At 43.4% G+C, this 15,102-nt stretch overlaps 1 protein-coding gene across 11 annotated transcripts in view; it reads right to left on the bottom strand.

The window, feature by feature from the left end:
- The window catches only part of PLA2G4F (phospholipase A2 group IVF), a 236,579-nt gene that overhangs the window by 205,566 nt on the left and 15,911 nt on the right, over window positions 1-15,102 (bottom strand). The window lies entirely within an intron of this gene.

The following is a 15,102-nucleotide window of genomic DNA, read 5'->3' as shown; positions in this document are numbered from 1 at the left end:
AATGTTGGCATTTCCAATTCCCTCCCGACCTTTGTAGTGTGATAAACATATGCCTTATAAAGGGGTCATATGATGACATCTATTTACATAAGGATGAGGCACTGCACGATTTGCTTGAACAATAGTATGCATGCGGTATATGGAAAGGTGACTTCAAAATACTCTTTTTAATAACCGGTGTGAACCTCAAGGAAAGCATCAGCACACAAAGCACTTTCTTGGCAAGGGTTATACTGTGGGATTGGCCATTGCTTTTCCAGTGTTGTTCGCCCATTGTCTATCATTTGAAATGCTGATTGTCAAGCAAGGAATCAGCACATACCATTACTAAAGTCTTTGGTATGACTTGGATTTGGGTTTGAACCAACAACCTCACAGACTCAGAGTGGAAGAATTACATGGCATCAACATATACCTGAACTGGTGCTTGGTTGTCTATCTCCATGCCAAAGTAGGAACGAAATTAAAGAAATAACAAGTCTGAAGACGACGATGGTTCACGAGCGGTATTTAACGATGTCGATTGTTTCAGAAGTCAAGGATGAGACAATGTGATAATGATTGACCAAGTTATAAAAATGATCAACATGATGTGGTACGAGTGACAGGTTATTAGCTGCAAAATGTCGAAAACCCGGTTTCGTTCAACAACTTTGAAAATTTGACCTTTTGCATAACCTTTAAAGGTCACAAAACAATGTTGTGGACATTAAAATAAGGAAACAGGATACGTGCTATAGCTTATTTTGGCTACCCCCTAAAAACACAATTCGCAATTTTCTAAGTTCGTGACCTTGTGGCCTTGACCTTGGGACGAAAATGAAAAATCGAGCTCTGTGGGGCTATGCAGGTGCCATTGGGCTAAACAAATACTGAAACCTCTGCCAGATTCGACAAACCCCTCAGAGAATAATTTTTTTATGTCAAAATCGCAATTTTCCAAGTTCGTGACCTTGTGACCTTTACCTTGGGACGAAAATGAAAAATCGAACTTCGTGCGGCTATGCAGGTGCCATTGGGCAAACCAAATACCGAAACCCCTCTCAGATTCGACAAAACCCCAAGGAGAAGATGCAAATTGAAATCGGCTACCCCCTAAAAACACGTTTTTTGGGCGTGGCTCTGCCCATCATTGGCGGACCATGCCCATTTTCAGGAAAACACAACTAGATCATGATATAAACCTCGCACCAAAATTTCATCAGGATCGGATCAAAACCCACGGAGCTATGCTCGGGACAGACAGTCAGACAGACAGTCAGTCAGACAGACATACAACAATAACGAATATAATGGTCACTTATATTTTTCGTGAAAATATTATTTCGTGAACCAATACATTGTTATGGTTGTGGGGCTAGATGGAGGAATTTCATTGCAAAGTTAGGATGGAATGGAGTTGTTTGGTCCGTGGACGAGACATCTCGATGTAAATTAAGTAGAGACTGTGAGCTTAAGTGTTATGTGTCACCACACGAGGGGTGGTGCGGTGTTAATTAGATAGGGATGAAGGATAATTTCCCCCAGCACGTGATTGCCCCATGACCTATTCCTAGGTTTTTGTATTTATAAGCATACATGAAAGAAGTGCGGTTTTTATACCACCAACAACCATAACCACAAGCAAGCCAAAGGTGTGGAGCAGGCAGAAGCCCCGCCTTATCGGGTTTTCATGCCAGCAAGCCACACCCAGAGGTGGAAGAAGGGTGAGGTTCACAGTAGTAGTGAGAGGAATGTGGCTGGGACGGAGGATTTTGCTTTTGCTCTCCTCTCAGCATGACAAAATGGCTGCGTGCTTCTCATGTCATGCTTTGAATTGCAGAGATGCCAACTTTTGGAAATCAGAATTAGGGAGGATTTTCAACCGACACCAAATAATGTGCGCAAAGCGCACATCTCGAGCGCGGAGTGCTCGACCCTTGCGGCGGGGTCCAGGGCCCGCCTTAGGGCCCTGGAAGCTCTGGGGTTCCAGACGCTCTCTCGTGCCCTCTGAGCCCTATTTTGGAGCATTTAACATGTTAAGAATTCCCACTTTTTGAACAAAAAAAGGGGAAAATTGTGCACTTTTTAATGTTACATGTATGTTAATATTAGTAAGTTAGAGGACAATCAAAGATTAACAAAAAGCACAAAAGAAGCAATATTTTTCTTACCTTACTGGCTGGTACTACTGCTGCTTGCTTTTTCCATGGCAGCTTTGCTGAGTGACAGCTGTGTGGCTCTTTAGCCCTTCTGATTATGTCTTTGCTGTATTCTCTCTGGTAGCAAGGGGTGTTATGAGCTAGTTTTTCAATTAAGAGAGCTTCCAGGGTTTTGACACTCAAATTGGGACGAAATTCAGTATGATTCTTCCGTACAAGACTGAGTGCCCGCTCACATGATGCGTTCGAATGAGGAATGACCAAGATTCCCTTCATCACTTTGCTCAAATTAGGATACTTCTTGGCACCAGTGCAGGGATCTGTGAGCTGTGAAATCCGATGCCACTGCTCATCCACTCTCACTGTCTCAGTAGCAATTGTAGCTATGGAGGCGTCTGCCTGGTAGTGAGCGAATTCACTCTCAAGACTGTCTATGTCACTATCACCGCCACTGAACAGACAAGGGAATTTCTTGATGAAAACTCCACACAGTCAAACCCCACTTCTTGGTGTAGCTTAACATCCAACACCTGAGCATGCTTGGCTAATTCATCATCTAGCGGCCAGGTTTTGAAGATATAATTGCAGGCTTTCACATAATATGAGCGAACTGCACTGAAGAAACTTTGGATGTCTGACTCACTCAGAGTGAAGGTGGATTTCTTGAGACTCCTTTGTTCCCTTATATACAGTTTGGCATCGTTCCCAATCATGAGGTCCTCATCATTCTTCTGATGATTTCTGTCAGAGAAGGGTACATTTACCAGAGCAACCGATGACACCGATGGTTTCCAAAGCCGTACGAAGATATCTTTCAGAAGACCATTCAATTCTCCGTGCAGGAGATGAATACAGGGTTCGTCTCTTTGGAGCAGAAGATTCCCCTTCTCAAAAAGCTTGTTAGCATATCGAAGGAAGAAACGATAGAGTTTTGTTTGTGGAGACAAGAACATCCTGTTGACACGTTTTTCTCTAGATTCCTGCACAGTGTTTGAGGAAGATGCGCTTTTAGTTGTAGAACTCGTAGTACACTTAGCCGCAGGGCGATCACACTTGCGTTTACTGCCAGCAGAAGAGGTCAGACTCGTAGTACCAGATCCAATTTTACGTTTGAGGAGAGAGCTTGAGGTAGGTGCAGCCAAGGAAGAAGACCTCTGATTCGAAGGTTTTGCTGAGCTTCTATCAAGTGATTTGGCAAAAGCAGAACTTAACTTGGGTCCTTCTTTGCCTGCAGATGGGACTATCACAGTCTTTCTCGACTCTGAAGGGATCTGCTTTGTAGATGAACGTGATGAAGGGCCGGTGATGCTACCTGCTCTCAGCATTGGTTTTGGTGCTGTCCCTGCTGTCTTCTTCGCAGCAGATACTGCAGTGGTAGTGGTGAATGCTGCTCCACTAGTGCTTGATCCTGCAGTGCCAGTACTGGCAGTAGATACAGTGCCGTCCTTCTTGCTCGTTGTTAGAGTCTTGGCTACAGTTGGTTGCATTTTTCTTCGTACTTTCTTCTTTGAAGAAGAGGCGAAGTGGCTCCCACTGTTCAATCAGCCTGTCTAGGCACTGACCAAGGGACAGCCACCTTGTTGCGACATGCTTCAGAATCTTGTGTGTCGGGGCATCACAGAGTTCTTGCAGTGCTTTCACTCCTTTGACGCGTTACTACTTTTGTCCAAGTAGTAGTAAATATCGATGAAAAAGTCATCTAATTCAATGGGGAAGGCCTGAGCCGCCTTCTTGGCCGTATTGTGCATCATATGGCAAGGGCATCCCATGATGTAGCACTCTGGATTTTGTTTGTGGATATAAGCAGCGACTCCTTTGTGCTTGCCCACCATGACAGAGGCATTATCAGCACAAAAGGAAACACAATTTCCCCACGGAATTTTCCCTGTCACTGAACTCATGATCAAGCAGTTTGAAAATGTTTTCTCCAGTGGAATCTTGTTTGCACGCAGGCAAACTTAGCAAACCTTGCTTCACAATCCCAGCACTGTTGTCATAGTACGAAATCAGGACAGGATATAGCTGGGCCTCACCACTGTCATTGCTACCGTCTGTAGCTAGGCTAAATGGAGCTAGTCTAGCAATATCGGCAATAGATGAAGCAGTAACATTTGACAACTCACCAATTACACTGGTCAACAACAAATTTGTTGTCTGCATTTTTTAAGCTGATTTAGGACGAATCTGATGCGCTGAATCCAAAACTCACATTAGTTTTGTTCAATCAGGTCAAGTTTTTGAGATATGGCCACATGTCGTTTTTTACATTTTTGTTCACATGTACGCATGTGTGGAGCATTTTAGAAGAAGTTGGTGGGGGTAAAAATGTCATGTCAAATAATTGTTTTAATTGGAAATAATTATTTTAATGACAAGAAGTATTCAGGTACGATAGTTCTAGGTGATTATGTCGAAAAGGGATCAGTTTGAAGTCATAAAACCTCAAAATCTTCCAAAAATTGGTGAGGCAAAGCATAAAGTTCGTGGATCAAAACTAAAGTTAATGGGGCAGATTTTGTAATAATGTGATACAAAAAAGTTGTATTTCTTGAAATAACGAACTCTGAAGAATGTACAATACCTACATGCGCCAATTTATGACATGCGCTTCTGCTCAAGCTTGGAGTGCCACAGTACGAACCCAAAGATTGGAGACTGTTCATTGACAGCAGCAAGCGATCACTGAAATGTGTTCTGCTACACAACGGCAACCAGTTTGCCTCTGTACCCATCGCTCACTCGACTACACTGAAGGAGAAGTATGAAGCGGTGAAGTACGTGCTGGAGAAAATTGGTTATGATCAGCATAAGTGGTTTATTTGTGTTGACCTGAAGATGGTGAACTTTTTGTTGGGACAACAGTCTGGCTTCACCAAGTACCCATGTTTTCTGTGCATGTGGGATAGTAGGGACCGTGCTCAGCATTACACGAAGAAGGACTGGCCTGTGCGGGAGGAATTGGTGCCATGCAAAGAAAGGAACGTCATCAACGACCCTCTGGTGGACAGAGACAGAATACTCTTCCCACCGCTGCACATCAAGCTCGGCTTTATCAAGCAGTTCACCAAGGCTCTGGACAAAGATGGTGACTGCTTCACTTACTTGTGCCAGGCTTTTCCAGGATTGACCATGGAGAAGTTGAAAGTTGGCATCTTTGATGGTTCTCAGATCCGTCAGCTCATCAGAGATCCAGAGTTCAAAAACTCAATGAACGAAGTGGAACTGGAAGCGTGGAAGACATTTGTTTTGGTAGTGAAGAACTTTCTTGGCAACAATAAGGCCAGAAACTACGCAGAACTTGTCAACAACATGCTGACTGCTTTCAGAAACCTGGGTTGCAACATGAGCATCAAGATGCACTACCTATTTTCACATATGAACCGGTTTCCTGAGAACCTGGGTTCAATGAGTGACGAGCAGGGGGAGAGATTCCATCAGGACATGAAGGAGATGGAGACCAGGTATCAGGGTCGCTGGGACGCAGTCATGATGGCTGACTACTGTTGGAATCTGAAGAGAGACCTCCCTGCCGCTGAACATTCCAGGAGTTCGAAGAAACGGAAGTTCAAGCCCTGAAGTTTGAACAGTGGTGACGCAACATGCAATTTACTTGTACTTACCTTTATCAATGCCCACCATTCAGATGACAGTAATCGATGTTTCTATCATGTAATCAATAAATGTTGTTGGCAAAACTTTTTTTTTTTCTTAAAAACATGTTTAGGATGATATGTGTTGACAAAAATCAGCTGATAATGCCACAAAAATGTAATTCATTTTGTCACAAGATCTGATTTTTTCAAATCAACTTAGCACAAAAACCTGACCTGATGGAGAGAAACGGATGCCATTTCCTGATTCAGCAGTGCCAGAATACCCTAATTCACTTGTAGAAATCTAGACAACATTCAGAAAGTAAAAAATTGTTGACCAGTGTTTTTTTTTTCTTCTTTGTTCTTGTTCTTTTTTTTTTTTTTCTTTTTTTTTTTCTTTTTTTTTCTTGCTTTTTGTTCTTGTTTTTTTTTTTTTTTTTTTTTTTTTTGTTCTTGCACATCTTGCACATCTTGCAAGTTTTTGTTCTTGCACATCCATACTTTGAAGCAACTTTTGAATCTGGAAACATCTTTTGAAATAGAGGTCCAGCATGATCTGAGACTGATATGGGCAAGTTATGTCCCACAATAAATCCACGAAAGAGAAGTTCCGCTCGGGTAACATCCTCTTCCTCGCTTGTCCCTTGTTTGGTGAAATAATTCAGAAGTGTACCGGTACTCGTGCTCGAAGATCTCTCCTTTGCAATGTCTGTGTGCCGTTTGCTTCCAACGTGCTTCCGAATATCATCGCGACCTCCGTGCTCAACTGAAATATCAACGCTGCATACTGTACAATACGCATGATGAATTCCTCTTTCAGTCTTTCAAATACACGGGTATTGGAGAATGTATTCGGTCTTGTACTTCTGAGACCATTTCTTGGTCTTCGTAAGCTTCTTTTCTGCCATTTCGTAATCAACATCGAGGGCTTGAAGCATCGGTAACTTCGAAGTCGATGTTCCATAGCTGCAGCGCGACTCGTAGAACTCTAGCGGCTGTTAAACACCGCACGGTGGTCGCGACCGCCGGGCTGGTACGGGGCCCAGCTGCATGCAGTGAGCGTATCGCATGCATATACACTGTGCATACATACCGCATGCACTGTATTGCACACATACCGCATGCATATACACTGTGCATACATACAGCATGTACTGTATTGCACACATACCGCATGCATATACACTGTGCATACATACCGCATGCATATACACTGTGCATACATACCGCATGCACTGTATTGCACACATACCGCATGCATATACACTGTGCATACATACCGCATGCACTGTATTGCACACATACCGCATGCATATACACTGTGCATACATACCGCATGCACTGTATTGCACACATACCGCATGCACTAAATCTCAGTGCATGATCGCATAAGCGAGATCCAGACCCAATGTTTCGCTGCTCCTCATTTGAATTTGCAATTTTTTACGTACAATTTGGTAGCAGCGAACGTTATGGAGTTACCACATGCTATACGTAGCAGACGATGCTTTTCATTCAATTCTCATACTAGTACATTCTGATTAGTGAACAGTGCAAAAATATCAAAATTTCGGGAGGATAAGGATAGTGATCGTAAGGGCGGGAGTTTGGGTGAATTTTCGGAAGCCTCCCGATGAAATCGGGAGGGTTGGCATTGCTGGAATTGGCTCGTGTGGTGGAGCAAGACGCTGGCCATTGAATCTTGGCTGAGTCGTGAGAGATGTACCCTGAAGCCTCATGTATATCACTGAAAGGGAGCGGCGCCATTCTGCAGAAAGCATATTAGCAAGCGCGATCGATGAAGAATCCACACGGTGGTCTCTGAGCCTTGGCGTTGAATACCGCCTCACAAATTACTTCATGTACGTTTTTCCGCCCAGTGATTGGCTCGGCGCCATTTTGGGGGCATCTCCCCATGCAGGACGAAGCGCCTCGATTCCAAAGTTACATAAAGACCATCTCTGGACCAAACTAAGTGTCAGAATAAATGGAGGATTTTCTTTCATTTTGTTTCCCCTTGTCTGTATCAAAGTCCATGTGTGGAAGCACCTGGACTTACACTTTAGTTGACTTCAAGTATTACTATTATTACATTTTGAATTATACCCTTGTAAATATTTCGATTTTCATTAAATCCACGCATTTATTTTAAGTTGCTGTGTCCGTGTATTTGTCATGCGGTTCGAGTATAAACCCCTTGTGCTGTACATCCATCGCCTCCGTCGCTCCGCCAGTGCCATGCCCTGCCCTCCCGTGCGCGCAATAATCTCTGAGGATCACGTATCCGCTTCCTGAGGAAAACCACTTGGCTATCCAAAAACGCCACCCCCCCCCCCCATCTCCTTTTCTCCACAATCCTCTTAAAGAAGTCCTTTCATTCAAGCTTCTGGGTTTCACTATCAGCCATGATCTTTCCTGGGAAAGCCACATTTCCAATCTGGCCTCCAAAGCCAGTCACTCACTGGGGATCCTCCATTGTGCAAAGTCGTTCTTTGGCACACCTGAGCTCCTGACCACATACAAAGCTTTTGTCTGCAGCCTGATGGAGTGTGTTAACTCCTCTGGGCTGGTGCTCCCACCTCTCACCTTTCTCAAATTCATGCTGTGGAAACCAAGGCATTTAGGATCATTGGTATCTCCCGCGGTGAGACTGAGTCTTTGGGTCTCTCACTCACTGCAGGCAGGTCGGTAGTCTGTCTGTCTTCCACAGTTTCCTCTCCAGATTGCCCACCCCTCCCCTGCTCCGGCTGAGATATTCCCCCCCCCCCAATATTTCCGCAGGGCGCTCGAGGTCCACCAACAACCCCCTTCTGTTAAAACTACCAAAATCAAGAATCACTGCTCACCTTCACTCTTTCATTCCTCTTTTATCCTGCCTTTGGAATAAACTCCCTCACTCTATTCAATCCCATTCTTCCCTCCAGGCCTTCAAAACAGCTGTTCACCACCATCTCTTATCTTCTCCCATTCAAATCCTCGATCTTTTATACCCCCGCTAATCCACCCCAAACCGACCTCCTTCAAATTCCCTGCTTTCCTTCCTGAAAGTCCCTGTCGTGTCCATCTTGTTTACCCTGTGTACCCCACCCAAACATATATATATATATATATATATATATATATATATATATATATATATATATATATATATATATATACATATACAGTAAGTCCTCGCTAACCGGAAGTTCGCATATCATAGTTTCGATTTTTCGTAATTTAGTTTTAATGACCAATTTTTCAATTATCGCAAACATTTTATACCTATCGTAATGTCATTGCAAGGAAAAACGCAAAAAAAAGTTTCAAACTGCCTGCAGAAAACAACAATCACACAAGATGCGCATAAACATACTTTCACTTTACTGCGCATGTACTGTATGCTGTACTGTACGTATTCTCCTCACGCTCACCTGCATACCTTCCAGTATGAATCCCAAGCGACCCGCAAGTCTTTAGCCGAGCACACCTCGTTTCAAGCGACAACGAAAGGCTGTCACATTGAAGGTGAAATTGGATATAATTAAGACATGAACGAGGTGAAGGGACAACGGAAATCGGCCGCGCGCAGCAATCGCTGCAACGACTGTACATTCGATCGTTCAAAGTTCGGCAAAGATAAAGAAAATATCACAGATTGCGACCAGTTCGAGTGCAACGACACTAACGAGAATGAGAGATGGTGCCATGCACAACATGGAGCGTTTATTATGTGTGTGGATAGAAGATCAAACTAAACGTCGCATGACTTTATCTCTTGCTGTGATACAAGAAAAAGCGCGTCGTTTGTTAGGGCATTGACCCACGATTACGTGATCAATTACTTCTCCAATCATGTTGATAAGTACTCCAAGGAGAACAACATTGACAACAAATCTTTGCTGCTTGTAGACAATGCTCCTGCCCATCCACAGCAAATGGAAGACTGGTGTGAAAATGTGCAGGTAGTATTTTTACCACCAAATACTACCTCACTTTTACAGCCTATGGATCAGGGAGTTGTTGCTGCTTTTAAAGCCTATTATGTTAAGCATACCATGCTGCAGCTTATCAAAAAAACTGATAAGGACAAGCTATCAATCAAGGAGTTTTGGCGAACATACAACATAAAAATGGCTTTGGAAAACATTGAGGATTCATGGGCGGAGGTGAGTGCCTCCACAATGAACGCTGTGTGAAAGAAAGTGTGGCCCGAGTGTGTCCACAATTTCATGGGGTTTGCTGATGTTCCGTTGATTACAAGTCAAATTGTAGACCTGGCGCAGGAGGTTGGTTTGAAGAGGTTGACGAAGAGGACGTGGATGACTTACTGGAGTCTCATGCAGAACCGTTAAGCAATGAAGATCTCATGGAGTTGGAACAGCAGTGGGCTCTTGAGGAAGAAGAAGATGCTGTGACACCTTCATCCGAGCATCTCACCATGAAAAACCTCAGCCAAATCCTCAGCTCGTTTGAAAGTGCCACAGAATTTGTTATCGAGCAAGATCCAAATCTTGAAAGGAGCACTGATTTTAGCTGTGTTGTTTATGATGCCCTTTGTTGCTACAAGGAACGTTATGCAGCAAAGAAAAAGAAAGCCATCCAGCCCACTCTCCATGCATTTTTCAAGCCAAAAGATGCAGCACCAACTCCATCCACCATCCAGGATGCTCCTTCAACCAGCTGCCAAGAGACCGTTCCTGCTGGTGAAGAAAGTGACAGCACAGTGTCAAGTGAAGAGGGGGACGATTCTGCCACTCCGCAAGTGTGACTTGTCCACCGCAATCAACTCCGTTCCTCCAGCCTCGGGGTAAGTCTCCACGACTCGAGGAGTGTGTTTTGTTTATTTGTGTTTATGTCCAAAAAATTCCGAGCCAAAAACACATCCCCCCTTTAACACATTGGTTTCTATGGGAAAATATGTTTTGTTTAACACAGTTTCGCTTATCATAAGGTTTTCCAGGAACGCAACCCTTGCGAAAAGCGAGGACTTACTGTATATATATATATATATATATATATATATATATATATATATATATATATATATATATATATGTGTGATGAAACTTGGTGGATGAGTTTGTTATGTGACAAGAACAAGCTGAATAAATTTTCGTGCAGGTCCGAATCCAGATCCGCCTTTCAGTGGGATACAAAATGTAAACGAATCAGCTGAAAACCGAAGGTGAAGGAGGTTTTGTTTTCACCACTTTCTGTCGTTTGTCTGTGTACAGGATATCTCAAAAAGTTGTGGACCGATTCGGACAAAGCTTGGTAGACAGGTTGTGTGTGTCGCAAGGACGAATTGTTTCGATTTTGGTGAAGATCCGAATCTGGATCTGCATACAATTATTTTTTAATCTTTAAAGTAGCCTCCAAAGCCAGTCACAGACTGTCCCATATTATACAATGCTTGAACTTCCTGTGACCATTTCCTTTTCTAATCAAGATCCTTCTTGGTGAGATTGTCAGTTATGTAGAAGGGTACACATTCGCTAGCTTCTCACGTTGATGAGACATAATGAAACGGTTGTCCTGGTAGGATAACAGCTTTAGAAGGATGTGCTGTGATTTTCCATTGATGCGACGTCCATCCCGGTGAGCTCTCTTGATGCGAAGGCTCTGCATACCAAAGTGCTGCTGTAGAAGTTTGAAGGCTAAGGCAATTTGATTTTTGTTAGCTTCTTGTGAGAATCCCACAATCCTCACATTATTTCTCTGGGAGAACTGTTTCAATTTATTTTGCACTACTTCTGCCTTCTTGAGCAGATCATCATGGAGTTTTTCAGGGCGATAATTTTCTTTTTGATGGGCACATCATGCACTTCTCCAGCTCCATAGTACGTCCAGCTTGGTACTCGCGGGCCACCTCAAAGCCAGCCAAAGTAGCTTTAATATCTGTGATGTCAGAATTAATGTTGTTCAACTACTGTCAGCACAGCGGTGGGTTCAATGCCAGTAATAATAATAATCATAAGAGTTCTCTTACAAGGAACTTCAACACAGGAGGCTATTAGAGCTATAAATCCTATATGGTGCAACAAAGCTGTAAGTACTATTTTTAAAGTCTTTGTAATAACTCGGCCTGGGATCAAACAGCCAACCTCGAGACTCAGAGCGAACATTCTAACCATTGCACCACTAAGTTGGGATCCTTCAATTGTTCTCACAAAGTGTGGTTCATGCGCTCTGCTCACTGGAGCCTTATGACAGGACTGCAAACTTCGTGTCAGACTTTGTGAAAAAGAAGAAAAAAATAACTGTGTGCAAATGCAACATAATGCAACAACACATCATTAATTTTATTTCCAAAGATTGGACAGTTTTTGTCACTCCTCAAGCACTTTGCCTGGTGTTGGCTTAATGGTTAGGGTGGCGGGCTTTGGATCCTTGGGTCCCGAGTTCAAATCCCGCTCAGCTGTTGAATTAATACTGAGCTGTTCCTTCCGGGGTCGGCAAAATGAGTGCCAGCTTGCTGGTATACTGTGTCGGAGTGGCGACCCGTCCAGGATTGTGCTCAACAGCCAAGGAGACTGCTTAAGTAGTACGAACGCTCTGCACAGAGTATGGTCCCAATCTCCTCCTCAAGCACTCATACAAAAGGAGTGAATTGAATTACTCCACAATCTGCTTTTGGCTGCCATGAGAGAGGTGCCCAGATCCATTTCATTCAAGCTTTTGAATTTTGTTTGCAGAAAACTGAGTGTCCAAATGCAGTTTTAAATTGGAAAAAAAAGTTGTTCTGAAAAGTTTAAATTGCTGAGCAGTGTACAATTCTTCCTTCACATACGCCATGGCAACAGAACCACAGTGTCTGCTTTCGATACTAATGATCCCAAAAGTTTTTTTTTCTGCATAGCACAAGTCATATCATAGTTTGGATCATATAATGGGCTGGAAAGATAGCCGATATGTATCCATACTCTCCTCTGAGCTGTTGGGCTGTTTAGAGTGTGTTGGAATCCTGACTCAGCGATGAACTGTCATCCTGGTGTTTTACACACACGGTGTGAGGCATCAATGTGTGTGCCGTATATTACAAGGATGTTCAGTCAGACCCATCTGCTGGCACTGGTCATTGGTGAATGTTAAATATCCCACAATGTCTTTCACAAAGAGTGGATAAGTTATCTCTGATACCCTGAACAAATAAGCTCCAGACGAACATCAGCCCTGTCGACGCATCAATAAATTAAGTCGACTCCTCAAAAAATAAGGACAAACTACGAATAATTTTGTTCAACTCAAGGGCCAAAAGGTTGCCCAGTCGACCCCTCTTAAATATGGGAATAATATGGGCTTCCATAGCAAGTAGTAGTATTAGTAGTCGTACAAATGCATCTCGGTACGATTCGAAGTGCGCAGTCATTTGAAAGCAAACGGATCATGAACACGCCGAAAGCATTTTTGATAATAATCGTAAATTGCAATCCCACTTGCTCAATAAAATTTCCATATGACGACGGCTGAAAATCGGAAAATTGCTGTCGTTTCAGTCCAGTTTTTTTAACCATTTCCTAAACACAAAAAAAAAACATCAAAACGTCTGCAGCCAACAAAATGCTACCTGGATGTGAGGACTATGTAATAATATAAAGGAGCTTCAGATGTTGCAACTCATGATGCAAATGTTTCAATGGTATAAAAAATCAAAAACACTTTAACGGATAATTGCATGCATGCTCACACAGCTCCCCCAATACAATTAAACCACGAGACGAACACAGAATGGACATTGCGTGTGCATGGACAGGTATGATTAACGTAGCAGCGTTCGGGAATTTCTCATTTACTGAAATTCACCAGGAAATGCTGGGAAACATCGACAGCTCATTCCTTTGAATTAAATAAACGACTTCTTACAAACTACGCAGATAAAGGGCGTGATGGCACCACGACGCAGGGGAGGCCATGAGGCCAATCAAGCCTCAGCAATGGATGCCAACCTGTGTTTGTATAACCGTGATCTATCCTTTTCCAACGCTGAGCATCAAGTAAGGAAGCAACACGTACCCTTTTGTTCTTTAAGTCTTTCCCATGACTCCGCTGGGGTTCGAACCGACGACCTCCAAGAATCGTAGCAGACACTCCAAACCATTAGATCACAGAGTCTGGTTGTTCACAACCATTAAATGATTTGACGATTCAAGGGCACTTAGCAACACTTTCCTTACAATCACAATCCTTTGTAAGTCTCGCGAACATGAAACCTATCGACATCGGCACTTGTGGGATGATGTGGTATTTGTAAGACTGAAAAGATAATTAAAATGTCTCGAAATACGATATGCATTGTGAATTCATTCATTTAACATCGAAAGGCCCACAATGGAGCCTCAGGGGCTAATTTAGGAAATAGTTACAAATGGCAACAAATCTGAAGGATTCTTTTGAGGCAAAGCATCGAATTTTGAATCCTATCCACTGAGGATGCAGAGGCCAATGGGCCGACCAACATGCCTCGTGGTTGCAGCAGGTTGACCCACCATTCCTGATGTCTAGTTGGTAAAGCGGAAAGATGCGTTGTGTGGGACTCTTTCAGTTAGATCTCTTATAACCTGTAAATCACGCGGTTCTGCCATTATTTTTCTTTAACTCTTTGCTACATCTCTTTCTCTCATACGAAACATGCAAGCAAGCACGCACGCCAATCAACATATATTAAGCACGCACGCCAATCAACATATATTAAGCACGCACGCTGCGAGCGCCTGCAGTACGTTCGCACTGCGCGAGTCCTCGTGCATTTGGCGCCAATTCTCAACCGCCATTTCGCCTCAGACCTTCATACCACTCACCAAACAATAGCACACTCATCACAAACACTTCACCTGATGAAGAAAAAAAAATCACCGCAACAACCCATGCTGACATATTCCCATGATAAATGGAACCTGTATGCCAGGTCAGGCCAGATTAGATCTGTGACTTGCTTCAGGTACCATGTAAACCTGTACTAACCTGTTCCATGGTCAGGTTGTCAGCGACTAAACCGTCTCCCCCACCAGGTTTTCTGGTGAGGAGGGTGTTTGGATATGGACACCCAGCAGGATTAAAATCAAAACCTGTCAAAAGGCGGAGGAGCTCCTTGTGAGCCAACGGCCATCCATATCTCGTGTCCAACTGTGTCTGCGGACGTCCTCCTGCAGTTGGGTTACTTTCGATGAGGAGGATGGTGGCAAGATTTGCACTCCGGCCACCCTAAAACCCATCATTCCACAAAACATTCCACCGGCAATGGTGGCAAAGAAAAAAAAAGCACAAGAAAAAAAAACCTGAAAACCCACTCCGTGGGAGTACCTCCTGTGCAGCTGCACTTTGCAGGACAGCTCACCAGATAACAGGATTGGTGCAAAGCCTTCGGGGACCCCAAATCTTTGATGACA

The sequence above is a fragment of the Eptatretus burgeri genome, chromosome 1 (genome assembly GCF_056783735.1).
Source record: "Eptatretus burgeri isolate ZD-2024b chromosome 1, Ebu_testis_v1, whole genome shotgun sequence".
Taxonomy (NCBI): Eukaryota; Metazoa; Chordata; class Myxini; order Myxiniformes; family Myxinidae; genus Eptatretus; species Eptatretus burgeri.
The sequence above is the reverse complement of the archived record's forward strand: the minus strand, read 5'-3'. Positions and strand labels throughout refer to the sequence as shown.